This window comes from Artibeus jamaicensis, unplaced genomic scaffold, assembly GCF_021234435.1.
Source record: "Artibeus jamaicensis isolate MK-2021 breed Jamaican fruit bat unplaced genomic scaffold, CSHL_Jam_final scaffold_1283, whole genome shotgun sequence".
Classification (NCBI taxonomy): domain Eukaryota; kingdom Metazoa; phylum Chordata; class Mammalia; order Chiroptera; family Phyllostomidae; genus Artibeus; species Artibeus jamaicensis.
This window is the reverse complement of record NW_026522028.1, coordinates 6,365,680-6,387,606: the sequence shown is the minus strand read 5'-3', so window position 1 is coordinate 6,387,606 and position 21,927 is coordinate 6,365,680.

Sequence of the window (21,927 nt, the reverse complement as noted above, 5' to 3'; positions counted from 1 at the left end):
TCTTGTATGGTATTAAGTGCTATGGTTTTCACACGGTATTTTGGAAGCCTGATTTCCTTCCCTTTCCACTAGATTATCTGCTTCTTGATTTACAGCAGATAATGACAAAACACTGCCCATATTGCCAAAATGAGATTTGAGCAAAAATTCTACTAAAACAGCAAGCACCTTCTCTCCCTTTGCCCAACATTGAGCCACTCACTTATAAATTATCATAACAAGTGTCAGATATTTTTCGAAGTGAGAAACACAATTTTCATAAAGCCCCAAAATAAAGTAACTGATTAAAATTTTTGCAAAGCATCAGAAATTCTGACACGGAAACCACACAATAAATGTTTTCAAGTTGTTTCTAGTTTGACTCTGAAGACAAACCCAAATAGAGATGTATTTTTTTAAAAAGAAGACAAAGAATCACACAATAAATATAATTCAGGACATGGGAACAATAGTTAATTTTAATTAATCATCACTATGTCAGATTCATGGATGTTGTGAAGATTCATTTTGAAGCCACACTTGAACATTTTCTAAAATGCTTCCATTTCTAAAGCAGACACATAATGATCTTACCCTGAGGGACATGCTAACTTCTTAGTATAATTCAAGGTTTTCATAAACATAAATGTATATGAAACTGTTATTTTTTCTTTTTTAAGTATATTTTATTGAGTATGCTATTACAGTTGTCTCATTTTTTCTCCACTTTTTCCCCCTTCACCCTACACTCCCCTCCTTCAGCATTCTTCCCCATATAAAAAATTTTAGTAGCACAGCAACCATGATCTTTATATCAGTAAATTGTAATCTAACTTGAATTATATACAATATCATTGTCTTTTGATTCTTTCATTTTTGTGCCTAGCATGTTTTTAGTATATTTTATTAATTATGTCATTACAGTTGTTCTATTTCCCCCTTGATTCCCCTCCACCCTGCACACCCCTCCCCCACCATTCCTCCCTTTTAGTTTACCTCCATGTGTCTCAAGTTCTTTAGATTCTATATTTCCCATACGACTCTTGCCCTCCCCCATCTATTTTCTACCTACCATCTATGCTACTTATTTTCTGTACCTTCTCCTTCTTCTCCTTCTCCCACTCCTCTGTTGCTAACCCTCCATGTGATCTTCATTTCTATGGTTCTGCTCCTGATCTAGCTGTCCTCTTAGTTTGTTTTTGTTTTAGGTGTGGTTCTTAATAACTGTGAGTTTGCTGTCCTTTCGCTGTTCATCTTTTTTATCTTCTTTTTCTTAGGTAAGTCCCTTTAACATTTCATATAATAAGGGCTTGGTGATGATGAACTCCTTGAATTTGATCTTATCTGAGAAGCACCTTATCTGTCCTTCCATTCTAAATGAAAGTTTTGCTGGATAGAGCAATCTTGGTTGTAAGTCTTTGGATTTCATGACTTGGAATACTTCTTTCCAGCCCCCTCTTTCCTGTAAGGTCTCTTTTGAGAAATTTGCTGACAGTCTGATGGGAACTCCTTTGTAGGTGACTGTCCCCTTATCTCTTGCTGCTTCTAGAATTCTCTCCTTCATTTTAATCTTAGCTAATGTAATGATGATGTGCCTTGGTGTGTTCTTTTTTGGGTCCAACTTCTTTGGGACTCTCTGAGTCTCCTGGATTTCCTGGAAGTGTATTTTCTTTGCCAGATTGGGGAAATTCTCCTTTATTATTTGTTCAAATAAGTTTTCCACTGGTGGCTGTTCCTCTTCCCCTTCTGGTACCCCTATAACTCGAATGTTGGAGCGTTTAAAGATGTCCTGGAGGTTCCTAAGTCTCTCCTCAATTTTTTGAATTCTTGTTTCTTCATCCTTTTCTGTTTGGTCATTTTTTTCCTCTTTCAGATCCACTCCTTTGATTTGAATCCCAGTTTCCTTTCCATTATTATTGGTTTCCTGTGCATTTCCATTCATTTCAATTAGTTTCGCCTTCATATGTTCCTCTAATTTGTGACTAAAATCAACCAGTTCTGTGAGCATCCTGATCACCAGTGTTTTGAACTGTGCATCTGAAAGATTGGCTATTTCTTCCTTGCTTAGATTTATCAGCTCTGGGGCTCTGAGTTGTTCTTGAGCCATGTTTTGATGTGTTTGTGCCTGTTACTTACAAGGAGGTGTTCACCAGGGTGGGGCCACCCAGGTCGCTGGTTTGTGACGCTATATTTGGGGGCAGGTCAGAGAGAGGCCACCCAGGTCACTGGTTTGTGACGCTATATATGGGGGTCGGTCAGAGAAGGACAATGGTGGTCCCCTCTGCCACTTTCCGCCACTGGGGCCTTCATGGTCTGTCTCACTGCTTCGCTCCTTCACCGGTTTATCTGAGCTTGACTGTGTGACTTTGGTCTGCCCTCGGTGAGTCCACCGCCTTGTGCCCTCAGTGGGTCCACCCACTTCTCCACACCTGGGATCCGCCCACGGCTGCTGGCGCACCTGGGTTGCACGCCCAGGTTGTTCCGGTGGATCTTTACTGGCCGACCCCGCTCTGCTGCTGGCTCTGCTCCTCTTACCGGTTTGGCCGAAGGGTTTGTTGTTGTCATACTTTTGTGTAGTTCAATTTTCTGTGGTTTGGCTGCATTTTTGTTGCTAAAACTCTGTTGTTTTTAAACTTGGTTGTGTGAGAAGGTGAAGTGCTTCCACCTACGCCTCCATCTTGGCAGAAGTCCTCCATTTTTGTGTCTAGCATGTTTTGAGTGCCCTAGGATTAGTATGAAGTCAACAACTGACAAAAATATGTAGAATTTGAAGATAATTTAGAGAAGAGCAAAAATAATAAGAAGGATGAGTTCTTGGGAATTCAATATTTTGAAGAAATTGAGTGTTTCCCAACCCCCCCCAAAAAAGACAGGATTTTAATTTACTTTTATTCTGCTTGTCTGTGGAATACAAAATTGAATATCGTACTGCCAGGTGACATTTAAAATTAAAAAGAAAATTAGTAAAGGGGATATAAGAACAGAAAAAGTAAGACAAAGAGGCCACCATAACCAAATCAACAAAGAACAAATGCTGGGGAGGATGTGAATAAAAGGGAACCCTAGTACACTGTTGGTAGGAATGCAGACTGGTGCAGCCACTGTGGAAAACAGTATGGAATCTCCTCAGAAAACTAGAAATGGAACTGCCTTTTGACCCAGCAATTCCACTGCTAGGATTATGCCCTAAGAACCCTGAATCACCAATCCAAAAGAACCTATGTTCATAGCAGCATTATTTAAAAGAGCCAAATGTTGGAAGCAATCTAAGTGCCCATCAGTAAATGAATGGATCAAAAAACTGTGGTATATTTACACAATGGAATATTATGCAACAGAAAGAAAGGAGCTCCTACCCTTTGTGACAGCCTGGGTAGATCTGGAAAACATTATGCTGAGTGAAATAAGCCAGGCAATGAAAGACTTATGCCATATGATGTCACCTATAAGTGGAACCTAGTCAACAAAACAAACAAGCAAAATATAACCAGAGACATTGAAATGAAGAACAAACTGATAGTAACCAGAGGGGAGCTGTGAAGGGATAATGGCAAGAAAAGGGGGAAGGGTTTTCAAGGAACATGTATAAAGGATCCATGAACATAACCAAAGGGGAGTAAAATCAAGGGTGGGAAGTGGAGATGATTGGGGAGCAGGGGAGTGGTGGTGGGAAAATGGAGACAACTGTATTTGAACAACAGTTAGAAATGCATCTTTAAAAATTAAGCAATAAAACTTTGAAACATATATAATAATATTATTTGAAAAAAAGCCAAAGAGATCAAAAAGTAAGATAAGCAACACAACATAACCAAAGGGGCTTATGTGCTAGTAAGAAATATACTATAAGAATATAGTATGTGCTTGCAGAAGATAGTCACCCATTTGTCTTCCTTAGAAGAAAATGCAAATATGTAACACAGTAAATTATATTATGCAGACAAGCTTTTTTAGAACAACCATATCTTTTCCTAATATTGAGGCCAGAATAATAGGATGTTATGTTACACAATTATCAATGCCCTCAACAACTTCCTTTCAGTAAATATACCCATGGATTTCATAGGGCTGCTTCTTTTAAATTTCTTTAGTAAATAATGGTGACATAATATCAAAGAACATTCAAGAGAAACATTTGTAGGAAATACTAAAACATAGAGCAGTAATGTCTCATGGTTATTCTGACATAATATAGAGTGAGTATTTAGACCTGAGCTGTCTAATAGAGTGGCTACTAGTCATGTGAGACTATTTACATTTAAATTTAAATTAGTTAAAATTAAATACAATTAGAAACTCAGCCCTCAGTCAAGTTCTCCATGGCCATTTGTGGCTGTTCCTATAATATTGTATAGCACAGATAGAAAATATTTCTAACAGTGTAGTGAGTAGACAGTACTGATTTAGCCTTATAAAAAAGAATGCACAGAATATTTATAGAGAAGCCTGCGAACTTGTGATTGCTCAGTCACTGAGCAATTGTGAGTTCACGGTTATGCTCTCACAATCACCAGTAAGGCAACAATTTACACTGTGAAAGCCAATACCATAGTTTTAACAGGTAATGTATAAGTCTTACTAATTTCATCCCAGGACAGGAATGAATGGTGGTGAGACTTAATGCTTATTGAACAAGGCTGGAGAAAGGCAGTTTAGAGTAATAAAAAGAACAAGGTGATACAAGAAGAAACACTTTAAAAAGTTGAGGAGAGTATATTATATAGTTGTTCAAAGACGAGAATACAAAGAACAATTATCTTTGTATTACGAATAAGTGTCCTCCTGCCCTTTGAAATGCCATGAGCTTGAAGATGTGATTATATACCTAATAATAGTTCAAAAAGTGACCATTATCTTTATTTCTGAAAGTTTTATTATCAGCTTGAGCAGAATATTTTGGAAATGTAGAGGATGGAGATCTTTTACAACTGATGTTATTACAAACTCACCAGCATTTACAAACCTAGATAATATTTGAAATTATTCACATCTTCTAACATGCTCTTCACAAAACGCTTTTGTAGTCCTTTTGGATCAGCTTCATAAACACTCTACAGAATACATAAGCAAAAAGTGGCATAGTCTCACTGTTTCTACCTTTGTTCCCCAAGGTTGTAAATATTTTCAACATAGCAGCCAGAGTGATCTTTTTTTTAATATTAAATTTTATTTAGTTACTTTTCAAGTACATTTTTTTCTTTATCTATTTCTACCATCCCACCCCACACCCCCCCACCTGGTCTCCCCCCTCCCTCCCATTCCCCCCCCCCAGTCCTCATCTCTGTGTCTTTCATACTTGTTCCTCAAAATCCCTCCCCCTTTTTCCCCTTAAGTTCCCTTCCCTCTCCCCTCTGGTCCCTGCCCACTTGTTCTCTATTTCAGTGTCTTTGTTTTTATTCTGTTTGCTTGTTTGTTTTATTCTTTAGCTTCCGGTCAAAGGTGAGATCATATGGTATTTGTCCTTCAATGCCTGGCCTATTTCACTCAGCATAATGCTTTCCAGTTCCATCCATGTTGTTGCAAAAGGTAGTAGCTCCTTCTTTCTCTCTGATGCATAGAATTCCATGGTGTATATGTACCACAATTTTTGGATCCATTCATTTACTGATGGGCACCTGGGTTTCTTCCAACTCTTGGCTATTGTAAATTGTGCTGCTATGAACACTGTGGTGCATAGGTTCTTTGAAATTGATGTTTTAGGATTCTTGGGGTATAATCCTAGCAGTGGAATTGCTGGGTCAAAAGGCAGGTCAATTTTTATTTTTCTGAGAAAATTCCATACTGTTTTCCATAATGGTTGTACCAGTCTGCAATCCCAACAACAGTGAACTAAGGTCCCCTTTTCCCCACAACCTCTCCAACATTTGTTGTTTGTTGCTTTGTCTATTATAGCCATCCTGACTGGTGTAAAGTGATATCTCATTGTGGTTTTAATTTGCATCTCTCTGATAGGTAATGATATTGAGCATCTCTTCATGTGTCTCTGGATATTCTGTATGTCCTCTTTAGAGAAGTGTCTGTTCAAGTCCTTTTCCCATTTTTTAATTGGGTTCGATGTCTTCCTAGAGTGGAGTCGTGTAAGTTCTTTGTATATTTCGGAGATTAAACCTTTGTCTGAGGTATCATTGGCAAATATGTTTTCCCATACAGTTGGTTGTCTTTTTAATTTAATACTGTTTTCTTTAGCCATGCAGAAGCTTTTTATTTTGATGAGATCCCATTTGTTTATTCTTTCCTTTATATTCCTTGCTCTAGGGGACATATCTGTAAAAATGTTGCTGCGTGGAATATCTGAGATTTTCTTGCCAATGTTCTCCTCTAGGACTTTAATGGTGTCATGGCTTATATTTAACTCTTTTATCCACCTTGAATTTATTTTGGTGTATGGTGTAAGTTGGTGCTCAAGTTTCATTTTTTTGCACGTAGCTGTCCAGTTCTCCCAACACCATTTGTTGAAGAGGCTATCTTTACTCCATTTTATGTTACTGCCCCCTTTTCGAATATTAATTGATTGTAGAGGGTTGGGTTTATTTCTGGGCTCTCTGTTCTGTTCCATTGGTCTATGTGCCTGTTTTTATGCCAGTACCAGGCTGTTTTGATTACAGTGGCTTTGTAATACAGTTTGATATCAGGTATTGTGATCCCTCCTACTTTGTTCTTCTTTCTCAAAAGAGCAGCTGCTATTCGGGCTCGTTTATGATTCCATATAAATTTCTGAAGTGTTTGTTCTATGTCTGTGAAATACGCCATTGGTACTTTAATAGGTATTGCATTGAATCTGTATATTGCTTTGGGTAGTATGGACATTTTGATGATGTTAATTCTTCCAATCCATGAACAAGGTATATGTTTCCATTTGTTTGTGTCTTCCCTGATTTCTTTCTTCAGTGCTGTGTAGTTTTCTGCATACAGGTCTTTTACCTCTTTGGTTAGGTTTATTTCCAGATATTTTATTTTTCTTTTTGCTATATCGAATGGGATTTTTTCCTTGATTTCTGCTTCTGCTGATTCATTGTTTGTATACAAAAATGCCTTTGATTTCTGGATATTGACTTTGTATCCTGCTGTTTTGCCAAATTCATTAATTAGTTTGAGCAGTTTTTGGGTAGAGTCTATAGGATATTCCATGTACACTATCATGTCATCTGCAAACAGTGACAATTTTGTTTCCTCCTTTCCTATTTGGATGCCTTTTATTTCCTTTTCCTGCCTGATCACTGTGGCCAAAACTTCTAATACTATATTGAATAGAAGTGGTGAAAGTGGACATCCTTGTCTTGTTCCTGATCTTAGTGGAAAAGCTTTTAGTTTTTGTCCATTGAGTATGATATTGGCTGTAGGTCTCTCATAAATGGCCTTTATTATATTGAGGAATGTTCCCTCTATTCCCATTTTGCTGAGTGTTTTTATCATAAATGGGTGTTGTACCTTATCGAATGCTTTTTCTGCGTCTATTGATATGATCATGTGGTTTTTGTCTTCGCTTTTGTTTATGTGATGAATTACATTTACTGTTTTGCAAAAGTTGAACCATCCTTGCATCCCTGGGATGAATCCCACTTGGTCATGGTGTATAATCTTTTGGATATATTGTTGGATGCGATTTGCTAATATTTTGTTGAGGATTTTAGCATCTATGTTCATCAGCGATATTGGCCTGAAGTTTTCTTTCTTTGTTGTGTCTCTATCTGGTTTTGGAATTAGGATGATACTGGCTTCATAAAAGGAGTTTGGGAGTTTTCTATCCTTTTGGATTTTTTGGAATAGTCTGTGAAGAATGGGGGTTAGCTCTTCCTTAAATGCTTTGTAGAATTCTCCTGTGAATCCATCTGGTCCAGGGCTTTTGTGTGATGGGAGTTTTTTGATTACTGCTTCAATTTCTTTTGCTGTTATTGGTCGATTCAGCTGTTCTACTTCTTTTTCATTGAGTTTTGGGAGATTATATTTTTCTAGAAATGTGTCCATTTCCCCTAGGTTCTCAAATTTCTTGGCATACAGTTCTTCATAGTAATTTCTTACAATCCTCTCTATTTCTGTGGCATCAGTTGTAATCTCTCCTCTTTCATTTCTGATTGTGTTTATTTGTTTCCGTTCCCTTCTTTTCTTGATGAGCCTACTTAAAGGCTTGTCTATTTTGTTTATTTTTTCAAAGAACCAACTCCTGGATTCATTGATCTTTAGAATTGTACTTTTAGTCTCTATGTCATTTAGTTCTGCTCTGATCTTAGTTATTTCCTTCCTTCTACTTGCTTTGGGCTGTTTTTGTTGTTGTTCCTCGAGTTCTTGCAGGCGTAGAGTAAGGTCATTTGTTTGAAATGTTTCTGTTTTCTTTAGGTAGGCCTGTATTGCTATAAACTTCCCTCTCAGGACTGCCTTGGCTGTATCCCATAAGTTTTGGGTTGTTGTGAGATCATTTTCATTTGTTTCCAGAAACTTTTTGATTTCTTCCCTAATTTCATTCTTGACCCATTCATTGTTTAATAGCATACCGTTCAGTCTCCATGATTTTGGGTGTTTTGGGTTTTTTCCTTTGGGGTTGGTTTCCAGTTTCAGTCCCTTATGGTCAGAGAAAATGCTTGGTATGATTTCAATATTCTTGAATTTGTTGAGGCTCGTTTTGTGCCCTATCATGTGGTCTATCTTTGAGAATGTTCCATGTGCATTTGAAAAGAATGTGTATTTAGCTTCTTTGGGGTGAAGAGCTCTGTATATATCAGTTAGGTCCATTTCATCAAGGGTGTTGTTTAATGCTGCAATGTCTTTGTTGATATTTTGTTTGGAAGATCTGTCCATTTTTGATAGTGGGCTGTTAAAATCCCCCACTATAATTGTGTTGCTGTCTATATCTTTCTTGAATTCCTCTAAGATTTTCCTTATATATTTTGGTGCTCCTATGTTGGGTGCATATATATTTATGATGTTAATGTCTTCTTGTTGGATTCTTCCCTTGAGTATTATGAAGTGACCTTCTGGGTCACTCTTTATGGCTCTTTTTATGAAGTCTATTTTGTCTGATATGAGAATTGCTACCCCAGCTTTTTTTTCTTGTCCATTTGCTTGGAAAATTTGTTTCCATCCTTTCACTTTTAGTCTGTGATGGTCTTTTGTCCTGAGGTGAGTCTCTTGTAGGCAGCATATGTGTGGGTCATACTTTCTTATCCATGACGCTATTCTGTGTCTTTTGATTGGAGCATTTAATCCATTTACATTTAAGGTTATTATTGATAGGTACTTATTCATTGCCATTTTTGTACCTGTGTTCCTCTCTGTCTGTCTCTTTTCCTTCCTTTCCTTAAAGCAGACCCTTTAGTATTTCTTGTAGAGCTGGCTTGGTGGCAGCAAATTCTTTTAGACTTCTTTTGTCTTGGAAGCTCTTTATTTGGCCTTCTATCGTGATTGAGAGCCTTGCTGGGTAAAGTAGCCTTGGTTGTAGGCCTCTGTTTCTCATTACTTGGAATATTTCTTGCCAATCTCTCCTTGCTTGGAGTGTTTCCATTGAGAAGTCGGTGGCTAACCTTATTGGGACGCCCTTGTATGTTATTTCTTTTTTCTCCCTTGCTGCCTTTAAGATTCTCTCTTTGTCTTGGAATTTTGCCATTTTAATGATGATGTGTCTTGAAGTGGGCCTCTTTGGGTTCCTCTTGAATGGGACTCTGTGTGATTCCTGGATTTGTGTGACTTTTTCTTTTGTCAAATTAGGGAAATTTTCTCTCATTACTCTTTCAAATATGTTTTCTATCCCTTGTTCTTCTTCTTCTCCTTCTGGTATTCCTATTATTCGGATATTATTACGTGTCATATTGCCTTGCATTTCTCTTAATCTCTCTTCATTCTTTCTGAACCTCTTTTCCCTTTCCTGTTCTTTCTGTGAGGTGCTTTCTACTTTGTCCTCCAATTCACTAATCCGATCTTCTGTTTCATCCACCCTATTTTTAATGCTTTCCACTGTGTTTTTTAATTCAAAAATTGTATTCTTCATTTCCTCTTGGCCCTTGCTAATAATTTCCATTTCCTTTTTCATGTTGATATAGCTCACAGTGAGATCATTGTAGCTTCCCTGTAGTTTCTGGTAGCTGATTGTGAGCTCTTTGAACTTCCTGATAACCAGTGCTTTGAATTCAGTATCTGATAGTTGACTTGCCTCTGTTTCATCTAACATTCTTTCTGAGGATTCCTCCTTTCCTTTCATTTGGGGATTGTTTCTTTGTCTTCCCATTGTTTGTGAGACTCTTCTTGTTAGCCTCAGCTTCTTAGATTAATCTGTTTTGACACCCTGGGTTTATGGTATGAACTTTTGTGGTGGAATGCCTGTGAATTTCAATGGTGCAGCCTCTTTTGGTTATCCTGTTGTTCTCTGCTTCCACCTACTCAAATATGCAGCAACTTGTGGCTTCTCTCCTACAACAATGTGCAATTTGTCTCTCTGACTCTACTATTGGGAGGCCTCTTCTATGGGTCCAGCTCTGGTATTTTTATATTTTCAAGTTGATTGTGACTCTTGTGGGTAAAAGAAAGAAATGATAAGGAAAGAAATAAAAGGAAGAAAGAAAAAAATGGTAGGGAATGAAAGAAAGAGCAATAAGTTTAGAAAGAAAAGAAAAAGAAATAAAACAGAAAATCTGGGAAAAGAGGACAAAAGTATGGAAAGATGAAACAGTAATAAAGTTTAAAAGAAATAACAGTTTACTTTAAAAAAGCAAAAAGATAAAGAAAAGGAATGGAGAAGGAAGAAAGGTAAATAAAAAAAGAAAGAATAAAAATAAAATAAAGTAAAAAAACAAAAAAAAAAAACGCACAAAAATAATCTCTCAAAAACAACCTCAGAAAAAGGAATGTCACTTGTTGGCTTCAAACTAGCCGAACCGGTTTTTCTGGTTGCAGTTGGCTGAGGGTCGATTGTTGTGATTTTTTCAGCCAGCCCCTCTCAGGATCCAGACACTTGGCGCCTCTCCCCCAGCTCCCTACAATGGGGAACTAGGACTTTCTCGCAGTGCTCCCCTCCTAGGGGTTACCGTCATAGGCTGGTTTGCTGTGTTTGCGGGCACCTGCACTGGCCTAGTTGCCTGGTTCCCTAGGCAACTAGGGATTGAGCACAGGCCTGCCCCCGTTCAGTTGGGAGGCCCCAGACCCTCTGCCCAGTCCTGGGTTTGCTGCCAAACTGGGTGTGAAGCAGACCAGGCTGCAGTGTCTACTGGATTCAGAGCCCCAGGCTGCACCTCTGAGTTCTCCTGGGCTGGCAACCACAGAGTCTTTGGTTGGGGCCCTTTGTCCTCCGCACCCTCTCTGTAAACTCTATCAAACAAGTCTCTCCTGGCCCCCCACCTTGCTTGGCCAGAAAGGGAGGGGGTTGAGGGTCTCAGCTCTTCTCCCAGGACCCCTCAGTGTCCCGGGCTTCCGGATAGTCTGAGGGGGGTAGACTGGAAGCTGGGAGCCGATCTGAGGACTGGGTGCAGACCTAGAAACTCTGTGTGCTCGTCATGGCATGCTGCGTGGTGTGTATCCCTTCTGCTCCTGTGTTTGTCTGGGTCCCCTGGCCAACCTCTGGCAAAAAAAAAACCCTAGGGATGTAGCAGCACCAGGCCGGGTGCTAGACCCAGAACTGTGTGCAGGCTGAAATCTCCTCTGCTCCCCTCTGGTTGGGTCTCTTGGCCGGTCCGGGCCCAAAAATCCTAGGGAGGGAGCTTTCTGGGCGCTGAACGTTGGCCTAGGCTCCCTCAGGCACTTGCCCAGACACACTGCGTGTGGAGCGACTAGTTCCCCAACTTGTGTGCAGGCTGAAGTTTCTTCCACACCTCTTTGCCTGGGCCACTCAGCCTGCCTGGCAGAAAAATTCCAGGGAGGGAGCCGTCCGGGCGCTGAACGCTGTCCCAGGCGCCTTTAGGCACTCTCCCAGACACAGTTCCCACCAGGCGCTGAACCTCCGAGCTATGCACAGACTGAAATCACCTCTGCTCCCCTCTGGTTGGGCCACTTGGCAGGTCCCCGGCCCAAAAATCCTAGGGAGGGAGCTTTCCGGGCGCTGAATGTTGGCCTAGGTGCCCTTAGGCACCCGCCCAGACACACTGCGAGTGGAGCGACTAGCTCCCCAGATTGTGCGCAGGCTGAAATTTCTTCCACACCTCTTTGCCTGGGCCACTCGGCCTGCCGGCAGAAAAATCCCAGGGAGGGAGCTGTCTGGGTGCTGAAGGCTGTCCCAGGAGCCGTTGGGCTCTCGCCACAGGGCGCTGGTTCCCCTACCCTGCACCGGCTGTTTCTCCCTGCTCCCTCCCAGAGACTACTGTACCGCTGCTGTCTCCCTACCGTCTGGTTCCTCCGTGACCGATGAGGTTTCTGGTTTCTTATTTTCATATATGCTTGGCAACTGCTGGCTTGCTGGCCTCACCTCCTCCGATCGGATAGGTTTCTGTCTCTTTTGTACTAGGAACTGGTATCTACTCCGTCCTAGTCCACCGCCATCTTGAAACCCCCAGAGTGATCTTTGATAAATGTAAGTCAGATCATAGAACTCATCCATTCAAATCTTTGCAGTGGCTCCCATCTCACTCAGAATAAGTGCCAAAATCCTTATAATGGCCCATCAGGCCTTCCATGATCAGCCTGTTACCTCTGTCAGCTCTTCTCCTACCACTTGCTCTAGGTTCAGTCAGCTCCAGCCACACTGGCATCTCTGTAGTTTCTCAATCAAGGGCCTTTGCTTTAGCTGTGGGGTTTGTCTGAACTATTGTTCCACAAGACATCATTTGGTGAACCTCATCTCCTTCAAGTCTTTGCATAAGCCTCACCTTCTTAAAGAGATTGGTTCTGAACATTCTATTTAATAATGCTACCTGCCCACCCCTTTCCAACCCTCTAACCACTGTACTTCCCATGCTGCATACCTCACTCTTTTATGTTTTCCATTGTCCTTGTGCAATAGCAGATTGTATTACTATATAATTGACATTTATTGCACTCATTGTCTATTATCTATCTTTTCCATCTAGAATTTAATTTCCACAAAGACAGAACTGTTCATTCTATTCACTAAGAAGAGTGGCTGGCACAAAGGAGGCCCTCAAAAAAATGTTGAATGAATGAATGACTTTATAAGAATTTCTACTTCTAAGCATATAAAATTATATTTCTTCAGTTTCTAGATATCAAGTCACAAAACTATATAACTTTAGAGTTGAAAGGCCCTTGGCAGAAATGCAGCACAATTACACCTTTATGCATATAAGTAAACCATGACCCAGAGAGATTAAGTGACAGCATAAGGTCAACCAGCTAATTTACAGCAAATCCATAGGACTAGCGATTCTCAATCCATCTACAAAATACGATTTTCCAACACTGATTATATTCTAAAATAGGCCACTGTTTCAGAGTTATACCAGAAAAATAGATGCTAATGTATTTTCAGCTAATGCAGGATCATTGTAATAAGTGTATATCCTCATGAGCAACAGAAACTTGAATGAATAAATTTAAGGATCTTTCTCTAATCTAGAATCACATACCTTAGTAATACCTCATAGAACCCCTCACCAAATTATAGTTTTAAAATGCTTTACATGGAGTAAAAATTAAGTGTTTCAGGAAAAATTGGGATCTGATCATAAATACATAAATTGAACCTTGATCATTTTCTATTTCCTTTATATTTTCTGCCACCTGGACTCTACTATATTCCATTGCTGACAGCTGCAGTCTTAATGTGGTTTTTTTTTTTTTGAGAAAATAGGTGCTTTTTGATCCAAACCACTTTTATCTTTGGCTTATCAGAAGCATCCATATACCATAGCCTGGGGAAAGAAGATAAAATAGGGCATAGTTCTTGCATATAAATCATGACTTGTGGATCATCGCTGTTAATTAAAAATCTTTGCAAGGCTAAATTCAACATGATGGAAGCTTAGAACATCCTTGCTAAAGGACAAACCTGCAAGAAAGAGTATCTCCAAATTTCTATAAGAAAAAAAGTTGGATAGGGTCATTAAGGATTCTGCCTCTGCATATTATACTGCACCATAATTTGTTGCAGACTGCATGTAAACATGCTAATTCTTTGGTGTAATTGGGTTACATTTTTTGTTTCACTGATATTTGCTTGTTTTACTATTATCTGGCAACTTAATAATCTTAGTATTAACCAGAAATAGAAAACACACAGCCTTGGTCATATAATGTGAGAATTTTACAAGGTCAGAACAAAATAAGCAAAGTTTTCGCTATACTATTTTAGTGACATATTAAAAAACAAAGCCCATTAGCCTTGAGTCTGGTTTGCATGGTTATTTGATACCCTTAATGCATACAGGAAAATGGTTAGTATCAATGTCTTTTCAAGGTATGAATGGATATTTATTTTAGGGTTGTGATTACTTGTGCTCTTGGTCAGTGCCAGTCAGGTCAATAGGATTATATTCCAGAAATTGATTTTCCCCCAATGAGTAAATAATGAAGTAATTTAACCTCATCTGCTTCCTAATCTAAAACCTTTCACTTGTACTGTGAGGAAAGGGAGCTGCCTGTACTTGAGATGTGTTCATGCACAAGGCCAATAAACACCTTTGGGTTTTATATGAAGGTCATGCAAAGCTGATCATTTGGGAAATATGTACAGCTGAAGTGCATCTTCTGCTCCTTGTGCCCATCAATCCTGGCTTTCAGAGATATCTTCACTTATGTTAAAGGGTGAACACGATACTGCATTAATCATGGACATGGTTGCTGCGCTGAGAATTTCTCTTTCATTTATTTTTAAGTGTTTATTCAAATACTAGCATGGAAAGAAAACAACACTTAGCTGGAAATGAAAATGAAAAGGCAGGTGGAAAGTAGTGATTGTTCAGAGTATGAATTGTTTGGGGTTGCTTTATGCCATATCTGTTATTTTATTACTGCGCAATCTGTGGCTTCTTGAAGGATCCTACACTCACTCCTGGAACTCACAATAGACTTAAATATTTGACTCTCTTTTCATAGATGAGATCACCTAGTGGCCTAAGTAGTCCCACTTTCTTTCGTGATTCACGTGGCTGATAATAATCATGGTGTCCAACATTAACACATAAGTACTCTGAGCCAGGCAGGACACTAAGACTTTACTTGCATTATCTCATTTAATCCTTTTAGAATCAGAAATCTAGCTAGCAGTGGTTTCGGTAATCAAAGTCAGTCCATTGGATTCCAAAATCCAGGTCTTTGGGCATTGAACTTCACATACTTCTGTGCCTATAGTTACTGGGAGCAACAAAAAATCATTATTCCCCAAGTCATCCATTAGCTGGTTATGTCTCCTGAGGAGATATAGGATTATATTAGAGAGGCACTTCTGTGGAGTTTCCCATTCATTTGAGGAAATAAAAGATAAAAGGGCTGAAAAGCATTATAAAAGGTGATAACTTAACCGAAAAGTATTTTTCTTTTCCTTCTCTGATGTTTTAGAAATTGGCACTGTCTTTCCTGTTTGTTAAAATTTAGAATTTTAATATAAATTTGATTATTCCATTTTATTTTCAGCTGTGATTGTTGATGAAAAATATGTTTATGACATTAAAAAAAAGTGGAGGTCTGGCTGGTGTGGCTCAGTGGATTGAGTGCAGGCCTGCAGACCAAAGGGTCTTCAGTTTGATTCCCAAATCAAGGCACATGCCTGGGTTGTGGGCCAGGTCCCCAGTAGGAAGCGTGCAAAAGGCAACCACACATTGATATTTTTCTCCCTCTCTTTCTCCCCTTCTTACCCTCTCTCTAAAAATAAATAAAATATTTTTTAAAAGTAGATAAAATCTGTCTTATCTTTAAGACAAAATTTCAGTATACAGGGTTGAGGTTAAGTGACTCACATGAAGAAAGTGCAAATTCTAAGAGGAGATATGCGTAAGTGGTCTTAAAGATATTTCCTTCATTTATTCCCCCAAACATTTGTTGAGTGCCCACTGTATACCAGAAGATGTGCTAAGCACTGAGTCCCATCAGCTCTAGGTTAATCGCTTTTTTTATGTACTCCCAGAAACTATTAGACGGCCTGCTGGGAAGAGACTCCCATTCATAAGGCAAGAAACTGGGTGAAGTCAACGATTGTTCCCTATTCCTGGAATTGTAGCACACCCACCTCAGCTTCTAAGTTCTCATCAAAGAAATGATCTCAGGCGAAATCACACTGGAAAACACTTAGTAAATGGGAAGGCTCTATGAAAGGGACAGGATTTGCTACTAGGAAAGGAGACAGAGTAAGGATGAGTAACCATCTTGGGAATAAGAAAAGCAATGTAAGAAGCTAAAATGAATGAAGCTCTGCTTTGCTTTTAATTTTTCCCTTGTTTATTTTCTTGTTATTTTGGTTGGAATATTAAAGTATCCAGAAATTGAGGAAATGATGTGTCCAATATTCACCTGGATATTGCATAAGCAGTATTCACATTGTGTATGACTTCCCGTGCCCTCTTCACCAAGTTCGGAGCCAAGAACATCCTCCTTGAGTACTTTCTGTAGCTTTCCCCATGGTTTCCTGACATACTGGACAGTGATTCCTAAAATCAGGTCTCTTCCCTTCACCTCCACAAATTACATAGCTCCTGTCAGCCAGTATGGATTTTGGAGATGTCGGACAAGGAGTTCTGACTTTAACTGTCCATGAGATTATATCAGTCCCTTTTGAAACATTGACCTGGCAGTGTGTGGGTTATGACTCAGTTATAGTATTATTGGATATGGTTTTAACACAGAGCTTTTGAAAGACATTTGGCAAAGACTAACTCTTTCTGTAGAGCTCAACTGGAAATAAAGCAAAGTTCACTCCTTCCGTGGCCTTGTTCACTGCTGGGTCATTAAACTTTTTGTTACTTTAATGGATGTCTTTTGTTATTGTTGTTGTTGTTGTTATTGTTGTTGTTCAATTCCTATTGGAAGCATACCCAAAAATGTAAGAGAAAAAGATCTCTTCCCTCCATAACTTAGAGCCCTATACTGGAATCCATGGTGGAGGGAAAGATTTATTGAAACAAGTTGCTACATTGCAATGAGATGGTTCTCAAACTGATTCCACTCCAGGAATGATCTATAGACATAATTGGGTTAGGGTTACTTGAGTTCTTGAAAACTACAACTTTAATACATCTCTTATTTCACCTTGCTATCCAAACATTGTCTGGCAATGCTAGTAGCTCTTTGTGTTGATTTAATATGTTAAAGTTGATGGTTTTTAAAAGGCTACCTTCTGAATGATGGTAGCAATTCAATTCAAAGTAATGTGTCAAAGAGGTGGTTCTAACTCAATTCCTTTACAGAAGTTGGAGAACAGAAAATTTTTAAGTTTTAACCTTCCTTGGAAAAATGAGGAATAGAATTCATACTCTAACCCATAAACAGCAGGTAGTTACTTTGACTTTCCTAGACAGGTGTTTCCTAACTTACTCAATTGCCTACATCTCCATTTTACCTTTCATGTAGAGCAGATCCCAACCAAAAATTAATACTCTTGAATATCTGAATTTGCCACCCTTATATCATTTACATGGCAGGGTGAGGGAAGATGAGAAAATAGAAATGTGGGTCAGAGCTGCCCTCACTGCTTTACTCCAGGGTTGTTAAGTATGACTATTCAATCCATGTACTGCACAATAGTGTCAAGCCCAGAAATCCAGTCCATACTTCTTTAGCCAAGTCATGTACCCTAGCATGGAATTGCATTCCCCCAGAGGAAAGGCTGGCTTTTTCTCCACAAAAGGGCAACTACAGCTTACTAATCCAGATGCCAGTTGGATTGTTTTAGACTAGAGGGGTGCCTTCTTCTAATTGACACAAGAGTAACCTACAGTCAGCTGGAACCCTGCCCAGTTCTTAACACCAGACCACCAACCTCCTATCTAGTAGGTTACAGCACACTCACAACCCTAGCTTATTCATAATGTAAGTTGAAGACTTATGCAGATTACTTAGAGGCAGAGCCTGAGACAGAGATTGTTGTTCATGTGTAGAGTCACCAACTATCCCAGGATCAAGGGATAGTTGCCTAGCATGTGAGACTTCCAGCGCTAAAACTGGGAAATTCCTGGGCAAATCAGGATAAGTTGGTCATTATATCAAGTAACATATTTAGAGACTATTTTCAGGAGGAAGGATTAAGGTAAATAGGAGTAAGGGAAGAAAGCTAAGCAAGGAAGTAGTCTCAGCTGGAGAATTGTTTCAACGTGGTCCATGGGGAAACTCTGAGGCACAAATTGATTGGTTCCACCTTGAGGCAAGAAGGCTGACTTCTGTAATTTGTGTCAATCAGTAATTGATCCATTGCCATTCCTACAGGGTGGAGGATATGTTATTTTTTTTGCCTGGGGCAGCTCTCCATAGGCAGAGAGCAATGAAGACAATTCTACAGAGAAGGGGACAGCTGCGGGTCATTAGCAGTTGACACTCAGAGAAACTGGGTGCAGCAACCCAGTGGACGAAATACATGTGGGGTCCAGCATCCACTACCACTAATTATTCATACCTACACTGTTCATCTAACAATGAACTCCAGGGAGAGAAATAGTGTAACACAGAATCCATATCACTTACTGCCAAAGAGAAGGAAGGCTTTGGATAAGTAGGTAGTTCCTGAGGATCAGATCAGGAGTAAAAACATCATCAACAGCAGCAAAAACTCCATTTTCTTTCATGAAGAAACCATGGCGATATCATCTTCACAAGGACCAGAACTCTCTACTCCACACCTGTTGTGTCTCTCCTTGTCTTCTCTATCTAAGAATGGGAGCAAGAAGGGTTTACAATGCTTTCGCAGTGTCTTGGAAAACCTGGAAGCAGCATCCTTAGTGGTGTCCCAGACAGGTTGGCCAACTCATCCTGGTTTGCCTGGGATTTCTCGCTTTTAGTAAAGAAAGTCCCATATCCTGGAAAATCCCTCAACCCCAGGAAAACCAGTTCCATTTGTCAATCTAGTTCCCAGAGGTTAAACAATAGAATTATTACACAGGGAGAAGATTTTCATCACCTACATAATTTGTCAGGTGAAAAAGTCAACTGATTGTATTGAATTTGTAATCCTTTAGGAATTGTAGTACTAGTTTATGTTGAATGCCAATAAAACATTATTGTAGTTCCTGGACGGTAGAGTAAAAGGGAAACATCAGATAAATAAAACAAGAAGCATAGGGCAATGAATTCTAAGATGGGATGTTTGGAGTCAATATAGCAGATAAGTGAGAGATCTTTGGAAGACTAGTTGACATGACTGGAAATGCACATTAGGAAGATTCATGTCAGGATGGTGTGTAGAATGTAGGAGGAAAGCACCCATAATTAATAATTAGTTGTTAATAATTAAAATATTAATTATTTTCTCTTTGGGTGATGTTTGTCTAGTGGGTTGCCAAGAATATTAGTCAAACTCTGTTTCTCTTGGCCTCACTCGGATCTGATCTTTGGATTTCCAGTTACATTATAGAAGCTGGATGTACTTGCATAATATATTACTGGAAAGAAATATGGGAAATTGAAACAAAGACTTATTTCCTCTGGGGGAAAGGACTAGATAATTGGAGAAAATGGCAGTGAGACAGTTTGAAACTGTCCTTTGAAACTTTGGAATTTTTAAAAATACGAATGTATTACCAACCTGCAAGTTTATCATACAATTTAAATTAAAAAAACAAAAGTGGGAGGGAGGGGGGGAGGGCTGGGGGGATTGGCTGGGATTGGAGTAAAAGACAGAAAACTGTACTTGAACAATTAAGTAAAAAAAGAAGAATAAATAAAATAAAAAATAAATTAAACAAGCAAAATAAAAAATAAGGTAGAGAGAAGGAAAGACTTACAGTAAATTAGGCTGAGCTACATTATATTTATTTTATTTTTTATATGAGGTGATGCATGTTTTTTATTTTAATTTTAATTTTTATTATTGATTGTATTGATTATGCCATTACAGTTGTTCTATTCCCCCCTTCATTCCTTTCCACCCTGTACCCCCCCAACCCCACCATTCCCCCCCTTTAGTTCATAACCATGTGTCTCCAGTTCTTTAGGTTCTATATTTCCCATACTATTCTTGCCCCCCATCTATTTTCTACCTACCATCTATGCAACTTATTTTCTGTACCTCCTCCCATGTTCTCCTCCTTCCACTCCCCTGTTGCTAACCCCCCATGAGATCTTCATTTCTATGTTTCCACTCCTAATCTAGCTGTCCTTTTAGTTTGCTTTTGTTTTAGGCGTGGTTGTTAATAACTGTGAGTTTGCTGTCCTTTCACTGTTCATCTTTTTTATCTTTCTTTTCTTAGATAAATCCCTTTAACATTTCATATAATAAGGGCTTGGTGATGATGAACTCCTTGAATTTGATCTTATCTGAGAAGCACTTTATCTGTCCTTCCATTCTAAATGAAAGTTTTGCTGGATAGAGCAATCTTGGTTGTAGGTCTTTGGATTTCATGACTTGGAATACCTCTCTCCAGCCCCTTCTTGCCGGTAAGGTCTCTTTTGAGAAATCAGCTGACAGTCTGATGGGAACTCCATTGTAGGTGACTTTCCCCTTGTCTCTCACTGCTATAGGATGCTCTCCTTCATTTTAATCTTGGCTAATACAATGATGATGTGCCTTGGTGTATTTCTTCTTGGGTCCAACTTCTTTGGGACTCTCTGAGCTTCCTGGATTTCCTGAAAGTGTATTTTCTTTGCCAGATTGGGGAAATTCTCCTTTATTATTTGTTCAAATAAGTTTTCCACTGGTGGCTGTGCCTTTCCCCCTTCTGGTACCCTATAATTCAGATGTTGGAGCGTTTAAAGGCGTCCTGGAGGTCCCTAAGTCTCTCCTCATTTTTTGTTTCTTCATATTTTCCTGTTTGGTCATTTTTTCCTTCCTTCTGGTTCACTCTCTTGATTTGAGTCCCAGTTTCCTTTTCATCACTATTGGTTTCCTGTGCAATTCTCTTCATTTTAAATAGTTTTGCCTTCATATGTTCCTCTAATTTGTGACTAAAATCAACCAGTTCTGTGAGCATCCTGATCACCAGTGTTTTGAACTGTGCATTTGAAAGTTTTGCTATTTCTTTGTCACTTAGATTTATGGGCTCTGGGGCTTTGAGATCTTCTTGAGCCATTTTTGGTCTGTTCGTGCCCGTTAAATATGAGGAGTGGAGCCTTAGGTGTTCACCAGGGTGGGGCTGCCCAGGTTGCTGGGTTGTGACACTGTATATGGGGGCAGGGTCAGAGCGGAAAAATAGTGGCCCCCTCTGCTGTCTCCTGCCACTGGGGTTGGTTCAGTCCTGCCTCACTGCCCACTCCCTCACCAGTCTACCTGCGCACGAATGGGTGACCATAGTCAACCCCTCACCCTGCGCCCTCACTGGTTCTGCTGGTTGCTCACTGGGTCGTTCACTGGGTTCAACCGTTGCAACCCTACGCCTGGGATCCACACTCCTCTGTCCATCTGACCAAGTTTTCCTGTTCAAACCCACTCCGCCAACTGCTGGCTTCGCCCCTCTTACCAGTCAGGCTGAATAATTTGTTGTTATCAGACTTCCGAAAAGTTCAATTTTCTGTGTTCCGACTGTGTTTTCTGTTGCTAATATTTTGTTGTCTCTAAACTTGGTTGTGTGAGAAAGCACAGCGTCTCCACCTATGCCTCCATCTTGGTGGAAGTCTGCATGTTAACTCAGGCTGAACTACATTTTTGAACTCTGCATTGAATTTCCAGAGCCAAACTGACTGATTCTGGGTGTAAATTAATTCTATCTGTGTACATTAATAAACAAATGGATTTAATTTGATTTTGTTAGTAATAAAAATGTGAAATTACATAGTTATTCTCCTGCTATTTTTCCTGTATAAAACAAACAAACAGCTATAAGAGAAGAGGAGGAAGGTTGGGACTATTTGAAAAAAGGTGATTAAGGGATTAGTCAAATAACATACATGGACCCATGGACATGGACAGTGGTGTGGAGAATGACTATGGAAGTGGAGGGT